Genomic DNA, 7,799 nt, shown 5'->3' with positions numbered 1-7,799 from the left:
AGATACACCTGAAGAAGGTCGGAGGTTATATCGACCGGAACGTTGTGAGAATCACTCAAGATGAGAACAGTAGTTCAATGAATACATATAACCAATCCTCATCTCAAAAATTCGGAAACATGAATAAATCTGTTCTTCCTTTATCGTCATGAAGTGTTTTTTGTAAGCCTTAAGCAAAGTACTCCACCCCATGTACATAATAACCCCCTCTCCGTTGCTCTTCTATTTGCAGTAGTTTAATTTTCTCTTAACCTTAAAGAGGGGGGGGTCATATCTTTCAGATCTCTTTAGTTTCTTAACAGGATCTTGTGAGATTTATAAACATTTCATATTAAATCTTCTGCAAGCTGAAGCTATCTTTTTGAGAAATCTTCAATTGTTATCATTAAACATCGCCAGATTTGGCAAAGGCCGAAGTCAGAACAGAATACAAGAAAAATTCTGTATAGGCATTAAAAATGGTTCTGCGATGTACAGCATTCATGCTTCTACGCAGATTTATCCAGGAGGATGAATGTTCTACAAGACCATATTGGCACAACCGATTTATCTTTTGGATACCTCTGCTGGACAAGTGTAATGCTTTCAGCAAATACTGTGTTGAGTCTGGTTAGATTTCTCTCGCATAAAATGTTTTTGAATAGTGAAACTTATTTTCCTAGGAAAACGTTTTCACGGATGATTGTTTTCAGATTCAATGCCTCTGTTCAGTCTCGGAAGACAATCGGTATTCTTTGTAAGGGTAACTGTGCGTGTAATTATGAGGAATTATGTGAAATCTCCAACCATACCTCTCCTAAATAACCATTGCTGGAGTCTAGTGGTGAGGAAAGGTGTCAGAGGACTGGAGATGAGCAGAGAGCACATACATCACCTGGAATTCTCAAATGGTCACCAATTTCAGTGCTGATCAGATTTAACGTTGCCAATTATTTACTTGAAAAAATAAAATTCTTGTAAATTTATCGTTTTTACATTTTTTAACTAAACACATTCGACTTTGCTTTACATTTTGTTTCCTTTGATTTTTTTTTTTTTTTTATGCAATATAATTTATCAGGATTGTTTGTTGCTGACCCATTGTCTTATGAATTATCTTATAAGATATTCATATACCACTCCTAATAGTTCTTATTTACAATGCCTCCCCACGGGACAGTTAGACACCAGGGTCGTTTTTGCTAACATTATTGACAAACAAGATGCTGGGATTGTAGAAAGTAGAAAATATACTGGAATCTCCAAGTGTATCATTTTTAAATATTTTTTAAATGTTTTAAATATCACTGTTAAATATTCATTTCACATAGAAACGTGAAAAAAAAAACAAAAAAACACAGTATTATGAAAATAAACTTTCTTTTACAATAACTTTAATATATGCACTTCTGTTGTCTGCGTTCATTTTTTTCTTGATCATTAATGACCAATCTACAATGTTTTATTTTTTTTTTTTTACTCCATTTGTAAGTGATAGTTTGGCAGAAGGCTATTGACCTAGAGCAGGGGTTCTCAGCCGGGGTCCACAGAATATTTCTGGATTCAGAATTATTATTACTTATCATAATTATTATAGTTGTAGAATACTTTATTTGCATTAAATTAGTTTTCATTAAAAATAAAGCTTAATTATATAATATTTCTTTGATTATTAAAACCTCAAAATTTATATTAGTGAAAAATAGATTGTCTTATGACCAATAGTTATGAAGGGGTCCGCCAAGATAAAAAGGAGTCCATGAGTAAAAAGAGGTTGAGAACCACTGACTCAGAGCTTTGCGTCAAATAGTAAAAAAAAAAAAAAAAAAAAAAAAAAAAAAAAAATTCTTAGAATTTTAACAATTTATATTGAACTAAAGAATGTATTTCCTCTCAATATACATCACTTTTTAACTTTACACTATCTGATAAAAATTGGCGAAAGTTATAGTCCATTGATATGGAGTGCTTTATACTAAATTGGTTAAATTTGTTTATTTTTGCATTAAATACTAGTCTATATATTAATACTAGCGAAGGGTACCCGGCGTTGCCCGGGTGTTTGTAGGTGTGTGTGGTGTTAAATAAAAAAGAAACCGGGGGGGGGTAGGATCGAAGCCGAAGCCCTGAGGCGAAGTTTGAAAATAAAATCGGCCAGCCAGAATGAAGTATTGTTATAAGCGAATAAGTGAAAGATGTTTGAAAGTCGTCGAGCGTTACGACGATGACGATGTAAGCATTGTTATAATCGAAGAAAAGAAAAGAAAACGTTTTAATTAAGCGGGGGGGGGGGTAATCAAAACATCGAAAAAAAACAAAAAAAAAATAACGTAAGGCAAACGAACGATGAAAACAGAAAAACGAACACGTGAAAAATGGCTTAAATAAGCCTGTTTCGATATTAAAATTTCAAAAATCGGTGGATACCCGGGTGTTTTGGGGTGTCGCTAAGAATAAGCGAAGTAAAACAAAAAAAAACAGGAAAACGAACATTACGTGAAAAATGGCTTAAATAATACAGGGTTCCATATTTAAATTTAAAAAATCGAAAAAAAAAAAAAAACCCATCTCGCATCACGATTTGAACCCAAAACGTTTAAATAATGAACCAAGGCCTTAACTACCTGAACTAAAGCGACGTATATGAAATTTGTTTGGTTTTTCAACTATTTAAAGTAAATCAGGTCACGACGTCATGACGTCATCTGACGCATGCGTTGTTGACCCCCCCCCATCCCGGTCGAAATAATTTTACCGAGAATTCATGTTTCGGTTTCGATTATGGCTGAAGGAACTCGATATATATATATATATATATATATATATAAATATGGATAGAACATTAACTCTATAATAATATATACAAAATCTACAAGTATTAAAATATCATTAAAGCGTACTTTACGATTTGGCTTTGCTGGCCGTTTGTGCTAGCTTAGATAAATACTTTTGCAGCTTTAACAAAAAACTGCAATATCAGAATGTCTCCATTTACACTGAACATCTACAGAATACCAACATCAATATATTACGTATGAGTTCCCTGTGGAATTTCCACAGGTTCAACTAGTCCTTATTAATCCTTAACTGCGCATCGAATATATATCATAATACTTAGTTGGCTGTACCTTATGACAGATCCATACAAGTTTTCAGTCAGATAGGTCCAGTAGTTTCTTAGAAAAATAGGAACAGACAGACAAATATAATATAGGTTCTTCGATTCTCTCGCCAGATTTTAAAGTGACAGTGCAGAGTAAAACGGAAATGTTTGAATTTCACTTTCCTCTTGAATTAAAGAAGGTTAGACTTTTCTGCAGCTGCCGATGGCACTAGCAGACTTTTGCTTTTATATCAAAATTTTTTTTTTCTTTAATGATCTTAAAGGTTTGTGTTGCGGGGGTTAAATAAACTACATGGATTTCCACTTGAAGAGTTGAAGAAAAATTTCTTTAAAGTTTTTAGCAACCATAAAACAAAACCAAAAGCACTTGGATAAAGTTGGAAATTTCTGAAGTTTCCTCTTGAAATCTTCAGATAAGATCTCATCCCCTTTACATCTTGTGAATCGGACACATTGAAAAAGAAAAGCAGGTATGAATTTGTTAAAGGTGGCCCCTTGACAGATAAGTCTGGAAGTAATTTAAGTGTTAACCCAGGCAAATGCAAAAGTATTTCCTCCTTCTGATATGTTAATTTTCAGAAGTTTTGTTACGAATTAAGATTGTGTGATTTGGCTCAGTAGTTCCAGAATCCAGATTTGTCAGAAATAGGAATGGCAACGTCTGCATTTTGATCACTAAAAATAAATGTCTTGAGTTCTTGGTTATATTTTAGTCTTTAAAATGAAAGATTTTCAACTGTATACGTGTGAGAGCTAAAAGACTGGCCCATTGATAAAAAGCAATTGTTTTCAAGCATGTGACAAAGTACTCTCTAGTATGTACATGTCTAGTAAACCACCATAATTAGACTAGCGGGACCTGTGGAAATTCCAGAGGGGACTGAATATATTGATGTTGGCATTCTGTAGATGTTCAGTGTAAATGGAGACGCTCTGATATTATTGTAGCTATTTACTATGCCTCCCCACAGGACAGTTAGACACCAGGGTCGTTTTTTAACGCTCTGATATTATTGTAGCTCTTTTGTTAAAACTGCAAAAGTATTTATCCAAGCTAGCATGGACGCCCAGTACAGCGTAAAGTATGCTTAAATATATTTTAATGCTTGCAGATTTCGTATATATTATTATAGTTAATGTGGTATCGAGTTTTATATATTATAAAATTGCTATTTCAAAAATAAAATATATCTAGGTTCATCAGCTTGAATCGAAACTGAACCCCAAACTTTTATATATATAACTTTAGTTCCTTCAGCTATAATCGAAACCAAAACTTATGAAGAATTCTTGATAAAACTATATATATATATATATATATATATAAAATAGATGACTAAGGTGACATCAGCTAAAATGGAAACCGAAACCAAGAGTTATGAAGAATTCTTGATAAAATTATTTAAAAAAAAAATAGATTGGAGTGCCATTATCTGTAACCGAAACCCAAACTTCTGAAGAATTCTTGGTAAAATTATTTATAAAAAAAATAGATGACTTAAGTGCCATTAGCTATTATTGAAACTGAAACCAAATTTATAAAAAATTCTTAGTAAAATTATTTATTACAAGAAATGGAGTGCATAACAAACGACCCGGATGTAAGTGTGACACAGAAAATAACACGCATGTTATCGTATTAATATATAGATTTTAAGTTCTTTAATTTGACTTTGCGCATAATTTTTATTGAATTGTGTGATTGTGTTATCTTAGCTGCTCTTTCAATATAAAGAAGTTGTTTACAATTTTGAATAAACTTTCGAATTTTTTGTATGAAATAGAATTCGAAATATTAGTAAACATGGAAATAAACGTTTAAATAATTGTTTTCCAACAATTAACACGCTTTTCTTTAACACTAACAATCATGTTACAAGATTGGGTATCAGATTTCAATTCTCTTGAATTATAAATCTTTATGATGTAAGGATGTAACAGTGTTCGTACTTTCATTTTTTTTTTTTTTTCGAAGACAAGTCTGTATAAAAATGGTGAGGTTATTTTTTTTTATTCACTTCACACCTTTGGAGAACCTTTCACCTCTTTGTACGTCAGAATTTATCCTTTCCAGATCTACTAACTCGTCAACTTTTTTTTTTTTTTTTTTTTTTAAGAAATCCAATCTTTCCAATATTCAAACAGTGAACCTTTTATCAGCTATTCATATCTTACATCATAAAAATAGAAAAGATTTAAAATATTATCTGGACATTTTTCTTACAGCTTTATGACAATTTTAGTTCAATTAATGATTTAATGACCCAAAATGCTGTCGTAATTCAATTCAACTTGCAAAATCTTAGTTAAGAAAGATTCTTGAACAACGCCAGGTACATATATATAGTGTGTACATGTATGTATAAAATAGCTTAAACAAAATCAGTTTTCACAACACATCATGCACACTCGTGTGTTTATATATATATATATATATATATATATATATATATATATAATAAAACATGTATAAATACATTTGAAGCCAAAACTGCAATGCGAAATTTTTTTATAAATAAACGGGTGTTTATTTTTAAAGAAATATATTTCAGAGTAAGACTCCTTTCAATCTTTTTTTTTTCTTTTTTTTTTCAATCAAAAAAAAAAAAAAAAAAGATTGACAAAGGAGTCTTACTCCGAAATATATTTCTTTAAAAATAAACACCCGTTTATTTATAAAAAAATTTCGCATTGCAGTTTTGGCTTCAAATGTATTTATACATGTTTTATTCTTCAAATTTCACTCAGCGTTTCTAACGGATATAAACAAAAAAACTACCAATAAATATATATATATATATATATATTAAAATTTAACAAAGTGGCTTCTCTTATTTTGTCCTGTAATCTTTGTATTTCATGAGCGATGTTTCTGACAAAAGAGCAAAGAAGCATTTTTTCTGGATTGGAAGCTACCTATCTAACACCTATTGATGATTTGTTTCTGATCTTTAAGTTCTTTTGTAAAATTATTTTTTATATAGCTCCTTACATAAAATGTCTTCATGTCTTTTCTGGAACAATTTCTTTATAATAAAAAAAAAAAAAAAATTAAATGATTAGGGTTCATTACTGAACTGGAAGGTAAGTGTTCAACCTTTGATAGTCCTACCAAAGACTGCAAAGAAAAAAAAAATGGTATTTTATAACTTTTCTAAAATTCAGTATTATAAGTTTAGGATTGGGAAGAAGTGATGTCTCTTAGCTCATGGAAATGGAAGCCTTTGGTCCCCTTTGATGACTATCAATTCACATTTTTGAATCAAACAATTTTTTTTTTCAATTACTTGAACGAATTAACGAATAACATAATTATAATATTGCTGGAAAGCTGATTTATTGTCATTTTCGTTTAATCCTTCTCTTGTTAGATTTGATATTAAACAAACATTAAAAACACAAATCTTTCGTCCGTGCAACTTCTTAATGTACTCTTCTACATCTCTTTTAGTGCAAAGTTTATCTTATCCTGTCTAATCTTGGATTAATAGGTGAGAAAATAAAGCCAAACTGATTAGCCAACTTGGCAAGGCTCCAAAATGAAATGCTTTCGCAGGTTGAGAATGTTTGTTGACTCGGCATCAACTTAAACAAAACAGTATATCCTTGACTTTTATAATTTGCTAAAGACTCTGCTTTGAAACATCTTTATCATAAACTAATTATCTTCCTTTGCTTTTTTTTTGTTTTGTCTAGGAATAAAGTGTAGTATCAGTTCTGATACTATGCTTCATCTTTTTTTGTCCTATATCAGCGAAAGAAATCCCATGCAGGCAATTTTTATTTTTGTCTCAATTCAGTGTCCTTTCTCATGAGCTGGATTATCCCCACGTTCAAAATTGCCCTTGTCTAACTCTGCCCTCGCGAGGGGGTGATTAAGTAGGGACCAGTTACGGCAACATTATTCACCTATTTTCTTAATGCAATAAACAGTAGACTGTATTGTTGAGAACGTTCGGATAAGATTTAAAAATGTCTTGGATTTTTTTTTTTTTTTTTTTTTTATCGAAAATTTGGATTATTCTGACTGCTGTTCGCATCTTTGGAGGAAACTCTTAAAGGCATTGTTTCATGGAACAAATTTAATGTAATGTAGCAACTCTATCAGTGTTCCAGCCGGTGTCTTTTGCTCTTCAAGTGTATCTAGTCGAACTCTGGGAATCTCTAATTTCAAATGGAACCCTATTTAATCATGACTGAGAAGATTCAAGGACATAATGGATACTAGTGGGACCTGTGGAAATTCTACGGCTGACTCGTATGTAATATATTGATGATGGCATTCTGTGAATGTTCAGTGTAAATGTAGACGCCCTGATATTATTGTAGCTGTTCTTTTAAACTGCAAAAGTATTTATCTAAGCTATAAGGGACGTCCGGAGTAGTCCGTTCGTAAAATACACTTAAATATATTTTAATTTATGCATATTTCATATATATTATTATACAGTCAATTTTCTATCACTTATATATTATGAAGCTGTGATTTCAAAAACATATCCATATGACTTGGGTGCATTGAATCAAAACTAAAACTTAAGAATTTTTGGTACAATTATTTATTACAAGAAATGGAGGGTCATAAATTGGGATATGACAAGAGAATATTGTCTTGACTCTCCGGTAAATATATATCCGACACAGTTAATCAACCGAGAACCACAACACTATCTAAAAACATACAAGATATTAACTA

The sequence above is a fragment of the Euprymna scolopes genome, chromosome 17, assembly GCF_053919585.1.
Source record: "Euprymna scolopes isolate OS-2025 chromosome 17, ASM5391958v1, whole genome shotgun sequence".
In the NCBI taxonomy this organism is placed as follows: Eukaryota; Metazoa; Mollusca; class Cephalopoda; order Sepiida; family Sepiolidae; genus Euprymna; species Euprymna scolopes.
The sequence above is the reverse complement of the archived record's forward strand: the minus strand, read 5'-3'. Positions refer to the sequence as shown.